Genomic DNA, 7,978 nt, shown 5'->3' with positions numbered 1-7,978 from the left:
TAGGTTCCTCATTTCCTGAGAGTGCCCTGAGATGTCCCGGCAGTGTTTTCCCTCATGTGTGGACGTGCCACCTCACAGCCAGGGCGGTGTGTGCACAGCTGTGCTGTTCAGCTCTGTGATGTCAGATCTTAGAGAACGCTACACATCAGCACATGTAAGCCATCCGTGTCCCTTTTCTTATGCATTTTAGTGGTGAAAATACAACATATATACCAACAATAAGACAGATAGGTGTTGGGAGGGAAACTGAGGCAAGGCTTGCAGAAAGTCCTCGGGAATGTGTCTAGACTTGCTGGCTCCTTGCTTCTAGCCCTCCTAGGCGCCTGTTCCCGTTATCTCAAGTAGCAGAACCTGCTCCACAAAAATGCTAAACCGTCTCAGCTGTAAGTCATGTGCTTAATGCAGCGTGTTCTTTTGATCTCCACGTTCTCACCACCTGTTTCTCTGTTGGATTACCAGAAAATACCGTGGGCTCCCAGAGCTCGGGCCGTCACTGTCTCCATGATAGCGATGGTCCCCTGGTGTCCCGCCTTTTTCTGTCTCAAAGTTTTGCTCAATCCTTTGAGTCCGCTGGACTTTGTCACCCCCACGACCTGTGTTGGGTCTCATCACCCCAACAGATAGCTACATACATTTACACAGAAACTACACCGGTGTGTGTAGCAGGACAATTTAATAAGAAACTACACCGGTGTGTGTAGCAGGACAATTTAATAAGAAACTACACCGGTGTGTGTAGCAGGACAATTTAATAAGAAACTACACCGGGGTGTGTAGCAGGACAATTTAATAAGAAACTACACCGGTGTGTGTAGCAGGACAATTTAATTAGCCAAAATGTGGGAAGAGCCCAGATGCTCAACAGAGGGATAGATAAATAAAATGTGTCTCTTCATGCAGTGGAGTATTAGCCATAAAGAAGAGTGACATGCTGACACATGCTATAACATGAAGAACCTTGAAACATGTTGCTAAGTGACAAGCCAGATAGTTGGGTGTGGTGGTGCGTACCTGTCGTCTCAGCTACCGTGAGGTTGAGGCAGGAGAATTTGAATCCAGGAGGCTGAGGCTGCAGTGAGCTGCAATTATGCCGTTGCACTTCAGCCTGGGCAACAGAGCGAGAGCCTGTCTCAGAAAAGAAAGAAAGAAGCTAGACTCGGCCGGGCGAGGTGGCTCAAGCCTGTAATCCCAGCACTTCGGGAGGCCGAGATGGGCAGATCACGAGGTCAGGAGATCGAGACCATCCTGGCTAACACGGTGAAACCCCGTCTCTACTAAAAAATACAAAAATCTAGCCGGGCGAGGTGGTGGGCGCCTGTAGTCCCAGCTACTCGGGAGGCTGAGGCGGGAGAATGGTGTAAACCTGGGAGGCGGAGCTTGCAGTGAGCTGAGATCCGGCCACTGCACTCCAGCCTGGGCGACAGAGCGAGACTCCGTCTCAAAAAAAAAAAAGAAGCTAGACTCAAAAGACCACGTCGTGTGATTCCATTTATATGAAGTGTCCGGAATAAGTGACTCCATCTGAAGGCAGATTCATGGTTGTTGAGGCTATGAAGAAAAGTGGGGAGTGAGTGCTAATAGGAATGGGTTTCTATTTAGGGCAATGAAATTTTTTTTTTTGAGATGGAGTCTCACTCTGTCGCCCGGGGCTGGAGTGCAGTGGCACAATCTCGGCTCACTGCAAGCTCCGCCTCCTGGGTTCACGCCATTCTCCGGCCTCAGCCTCCCGAGTAGCTGGGACTACAGGCGCCCGCCACCACGCCCGGCTGATTTTTTGTATTTATTTGTTTATTTTTTTTTTAGTAGAGACGGGGTTTTACCACATTAGCCAGGATGGTCTCGATCTCCTGACCTTGTGATCCGCCTGCCTCGGCCTCCCAAAGTGCTGAGATTACAGGCGTGAGCCACCGCGCCCGCCCTACCCTACCTTGTTTTCACCTGAGTGACTCTCTCCTAGCAGAGAGCCGGACAGACTGCACTTTAGTTTCTTCACTTGCAGCCTCCTTTACCTCCCTCCCTTACGGGAATAACTAGTGTAAACTGACTCAAAGCACATCCAGGAATGCACCTGCTGATAAGATACTGAGGGAAGCTGCACCAGCAGCTCCTGGGGACGCGCCCGGTGGGTGGCACCCAACACCCCTGCATTTGTTTGTGGCCGTTTAAGCCCCTGCACCTGGAACTGTTTATTTTTTTGTAACTGCTTTTGTAACCAATTTTTTAAAACTTTTTGCCAGTTCTGCTTCTGTAAAAATTGCTTCAGCTAAACTCCCCCCTCCCCTATTTAGACCACGGTATATAAACAAAACGAGCACCTTCCTCGGGGCCGAGAGAATTTTGAATGTTAGCTGCCTCTCCGTGGCTGGCTAATAAAGGACTCCTTAGTTTGTCTTGAGTGTGGCATTTCTCTATAGCTCACTTGGTCACCATACCAAAGTGCTGGGATTACAGGCGTGAGCCACCACGCCTGGACAGGGCAATGAAAATTTTTAAATTAAAAATCTGGAATTAGGGGCCGGGCGCGGTGGCTCAAGCCTGTAATCCCAGCACTTTGGGAGGTCGAGACGGGCGGATCACGAGGTCAGGAGATCGAGACCATCCTGGCTAATACGGTGAAACCCCGTCTCTACTAAAAACTACAAAAAACCAGCCGGGCGAGATGGCGGGTCCCTGTAGTCCCAGCTGCTTGGGAGGCTGAGGCAGGAGAATGGCGTAAACCCAGGAGGCAGGGCTTGCAGTGAGCTGAGATCCGGCCACTGCACTCTAGCCTGGGCGGCAGAGCCAGACTCCGTCTCAAAAAAAAAAAAAAAAATCTGGAATTAAATAGTGGTGATGACTGTGCAATTCGGAATGTTCTAAAAACATTAAACTGTACACACTAAAGGGATGGATTTTATGGTGTGTGAATTGTCTCAATAAAGCTTCCATAAAAATATAAGTACAGTTGGTTGAGCACAGTGGCTCATACCTGTAATCCCAGCACTTTGGGAGGCCAAGGCGCGTGGAGCACAAGGTCAGGAGATTGAGACCATCCTGGCTAACACAGTTAAACCCAGTCTCCACTAAAAACACAAAAACAATTAACGGAGCGTGGTGGCGGGCGCCTGTAGTCCCTCCCACCACTCGGGAGGCTGAGGCAGGAGAATGGCGTGAACCCAGGAGGCGGAGCTTGCCGTGAACCGAGATCGCGCCACTGCATTCCAGCCTGGGTGACAGAGCGAGACTCTGTCTCAAAAAATATATATATACACACACACACATATATATATATATATACACACACACACACATATATATATACACACACATATATATATACACACATATATATACACACACACACATATATATATACACACACACACACACACACAGTTTAAGGAGTCATTAGGGTGAGCTATTACCCAAGTCAAGACACAGTCACTAGCCCCTGAAGTCCCCCATGTCCCTTTACCTTTCGTAACTCCCCCTCCCTGATTTTATTTTTCTGTTTGTAACTCTCCTCTCCCTGATTTTGTTTTTGTTTTTTTTCCGTTCATATCTCCCCCTCCCTGATTTTCTTTTTTTCTTTTTCTTTTTTGGAAGATGGAGTCTTCCTCCATCACCCAGGCTGGAGTGCAGTGGTGCAATCTCGGCTCACTGCAACCTCCGCCTCCCAGCTTCAAGCACTTCTCTGCCTCAGCCTCCCGAGCAGCTGGGATTACAGGCGCCCGCCACCATGCCTGGCTAATTTTTGTATTTTTGGTAGAGATGGGGTTTTACCATCTTGGTCAGGCTGGTCTTGAACTCCCGATCTCAGGTGATCCACCTGCCTTAGCCTCCCAAAGTGCTGGGATTCCAGGCGTGAGCCACCGTGCCCAGCCCCGTCCCTGATTTTTTTTGCGGTTCCACGAGACTAGAGCTGTTCGTGTTGGGTGCTGAGCTACAGTCCGTGGTCTGGACATTCTTGTGCTGTCTCATCTCTGATGCTGGGCCTTTGGGTGAGCGAGGGTGACCACAGCCACATCACCCGTCCCAGCCGTGCACCTGTAGGGAACCTTGACGCTCCTCCATGGCGGAGGGAGTCTGTGTCCCTCTGTGTGGGTTTGCGACTTGCCTGTAGCCTGTAGGATGTGAAAGGAGTGACTCCCAGTATCAAGGCAGAGCTCGTGCTATGGATGGAATGCTTGCGCTTCTCCAAAATCCATGCATGGATGCTCCGGTCCTCAGCTTTATGGCGTCTGGAGATGAGGCCTTCGGGAGGTGGTCAGGTTATGAGGGTGGAGTCTCACACTAGAATTAATATCCTTATATCCTGAGGTCAGGAGTTCAAGACCAGCCTGGCCAACATGGTGAAACCCAGTCTCTACTAAAAATACAAAAAATTAGCCAGGCGTGGTGACAGATGCCTCTAATCCCAGCTACTCAGGAGGCTGAGGCAGGAGAATCGCTTGAATCTGGAAAGTGGAGGTTGCAGTGAGCCGAGATTGTGCCACTGTACTCCAGCCTGTGCAACAAGAGCGAAACTCTATCCCCCCCCAAAAAAAGAAATGATGGTTTAGGAGTATTCTGGGCAGTAGCCCTGCTCCGCAAGGAGCAGTATTAAAAAATAAAAAAATAAAAAAGAGGCCGGGCACGGTGGCTCAAGCCTGTAATCCCAGCACTTTGGGAGGCCGAGGTGGGCAGATCACTTGAAGTCGGGAGTTTGAAACCAGCCTGGGCAACATAGTGAAACCCCATCTCTACTAAAAATGCAAAATTTAGCCAGATGTGGTGACAGGCACCTGTAGTCCCATCTACTCAGGAAGCTGAGGCAGGATAATTGTTTGAACCCAGGAAGTGTAGGTTGCAGTGAGCTGAGATCGTGCCACTGTACTCCAGGCGGGGCAACAGAGTAAGTCTCTGTCTCAAAATAAACAAGTACATACAAATTAAAAATGAAATTATGGGCCAGGTGTGGTGACTCACGCTTGTAATCCTAGCACTTTGAGAGGCCGAGGCAGGTGGATCACCTAAGGTCAGGAGTTCAAGACCAGCCTGGCTAGCACAGTGAAACCCCGTATCTACTAAAAATACAAAAATTAGGTGGGCATGGTGGCGGGCGCCTGTAGTCCCAGCTACTCGGGAGGCTGAGGCAGGAGAATGGCATGAACCCAGGAGGTGGAGCTTGCAGTGAGCTGAGATCGCGCCACTGCACTCCAGCCTGGGCGACAGAGTGAGACTCTGTCTCAAAAACAAAACAAAACAAGCAAACCTGAAAATAATGAAAGATCTGATGAGAGTTCATTATAAAAACAACACACAACAAATTCTGGTTGTTTTTGGACATACGATGTTTTAAATAACTGAAATCACGAACAGTAACATAGAACAGATCAGATAACAAGGGCATTGACAAATGTTTAGGAAGTTTATATAATTTCTGAAATAGCAACATTTTAACTATATAAATACAATGTAGGGAAGGTGAAGTGGTTCTTCTTTCACAATGTTCTACCAAATAAACCGAATTAGTTTAACATCTCTCTTTTAACAAGGTGGTAAAACAAATCCTTTGAAACGGTCAAAGATTTGAGGTTTGAGATTTTCCAGGGACCCTCTAGAAAACTTCAAAGTCAGTTTGAGGTCAAGAAGATTTAATTTAGAATTTGATTTTGATTTTGGGAAGTTGTCAAAGATGTCAAAAGATGTGAAAACTTAATAGGATCATATGTCATTGTGAAACAATAGTTCGTTATCTGTTTAACCAAAGTGACAATAAAGATTTCCAAGGCAAATAAAGGAGATAACATAAAAAAGATAATAAACTAACACATGTATAAGAGGAAAAGAGTGTGAACCACCAGGGTCCATCTGGAGGATAATTGCTAAAAAAAAAAAAAAAACCCCATGGCCGGGCGCGGTGGCTCAAGCCTGTAATCCCAGCACTTTGGGAGGCCGAGACGGGCGGATCACGAGGTCAGGAGATCGAGACCATACTGGCTAACACGGTGAAACCCCGTCTCTACTAAAAAAAATACAAAAAACTAGCCGGGCGAGGTGGCGGGCACCTGTAGTCCCAGCTACTCAGGAGGCTGAGGCAGGAGAATGGCGTGAACCCGGGAGGCGGAGCTTGCAGTGAGCTGAGATCCGGCCACTGCACTCCAGCCTGGGCAACAGAGCGAGACTCCGTCTCAAAAAAAAAAAAACCCATGGGTTGGATACACTGGCTCATGTCTGTAATTCCAGCACGTTCCCTTTTTTTTTTTTTTGAAACGGAGTCTCAGTCTGTCGCCCAGGTTGGACTGCGGTGGCGCGATCTTGGCTCACTGAAACCTCCACCTCCCGGGTTCAAGCAATTCTCCTGCCTCCACCTCCCAAGTAGCTGGGAAAACAGGCATGAGCCACCAAACCTGGCTAATTTTTGTATTTTTAGTAGATATGGGATTTCACCATATTGGCCAGGCTGGTTTTATTTATTTATTTATTTTTGAGATGGAGTCTCGCTCTGTCGCCCAGGCTGGAGTGCAGTGGCGTGATCTCAGCTCACTGCAAGCTCCGCCTCCTGGGTTCAGTCCATTCTCTTGCTTCCGGCTCCCGAGTAGCTGGGATTACAGGAGTGAGCCACTGTGCCCAGCCAGCCACGCTAGTCTTAAATTCTTGACCTCAAGTGATCCTCCTACCTCGGCCTCCCAAAGTGCTGAGATTACAGGCATGAGTCACTGCGCCCAGCCGCATCTCTGTTTTAAATAAATTTATAAATTAATAATAAAATAAACATGGCCAGGCACAGTGGCTCACGCCTGTAATCCCAGCACTTCGGGAGGCCTAGGCGGGTGGATCATGTGAGTTCAGGAGTTCGAGACCAGCCTGGCCAATGTGGAGAAACCCTGTCTCTACTAAAAATATAAAAACTAGCCGGGCGTGGTGGCGGCGCCTGTAGTCCCAGCTACTCGGGAGGCTGAGGCAGGAGAATGGCGTAAACCCAGAAGGCGGAGCTTGCAGTGAGCTGAGATCCGGCCACTGCACTCCAGCCTGGGAGATAAAGCGAGACTACGTCCCCCCAGCCAGAAAACAACGTGGCAGCTCCCTGTACCCTGACGAGCAAGTCTTCAGGATGTTGACTGCAGGCAGCACTGTGCGGAATAAGGAGCTTCGTGTCTGCAGTGTTGCCTAACAAGGCATGGCTGGGAACACACACAAGGCACGACCCGGGCGTTTGTGAGGGACGGACAGAGAAGACCCTTGTGCCCTGTGCTCCAACCTTCACGTCGCTGTGCCCCACATGAGGCTCTTACTGGATTCACCACTTGGAACACATACATTTAAAAATTATATAAAAATCATGGTTCTAGGATGGCAGAGGCAAACCTGTGTCTGTCCTGAGGACACAGAGGAGGTGGACCCACCTCTGACGCCCACGCCACCCTGAGTCAGCAGCATTTTCCTAACAGGAAACCAGTGTTATCTTTCAGAAATCAAAGACACTCAAGCGTTGCTAACATAACACCTGCACTTTGGCCTGGCTCTGGGTGTCCTGGGCTCTGGGTGTCCCGGGCTCTGGGTTGCTCTGCTTAATTGTCCTAGGAGGGGTCACATTGTGTTAATGAGTAAACTGAGGCACAATAATTTTTTTTTTTGAGAAGGAGTCTGGCTCTGTCACCCAGGCTGGAGTGCAGTGACGCCATCTCGGCTCACTGCAAGCTCCGCCTCCCGGGTTCACGCCATTCTCCTGCCTCAGCCTCCTGAGTAGCTGGGACTACAGGTGCCACCATGCCCGGCTAATTTTTTGTATTGTTAGTAGAGACAGGGTTTCACCGTGTTAGCCAGGATGGTCTCGATCCACTGACCTCATGATCCACCCGCCTCGGCCTCCCAAAGTGCTGGGATTACAGGCATGAGCCACCGCGCCTGGCTTTTTTTTTTTTTGGAGACAAGGTTTCACCATGTTGGCCAGGCTGGTCTCAAACTCCTGATCTCAGGTGATCCGCCGGCCTCGGCCTCCCAAAGTGCTGGGATT

Source organism: Piliocolobus tephrosceles, chromosome 17 (genome assembly GCF_002776525.5).
Source record: "Piliocolobus tephrosceles isolate RC106 chromosome 17, ASM277652v3, whole genome shotgun sequence".
NCBI classification, from domain to species: Eukaryota; Metazoa; Chordata; class Mammalia; order Primates; family Cercopithecidae; genus Piliocolobus; species Piliocolobus tephrosceles.
The sequence above is the reverse complement of the archived record's forward strand: the minus strand, read 5'-3'. Positions refer to the sequence as shown.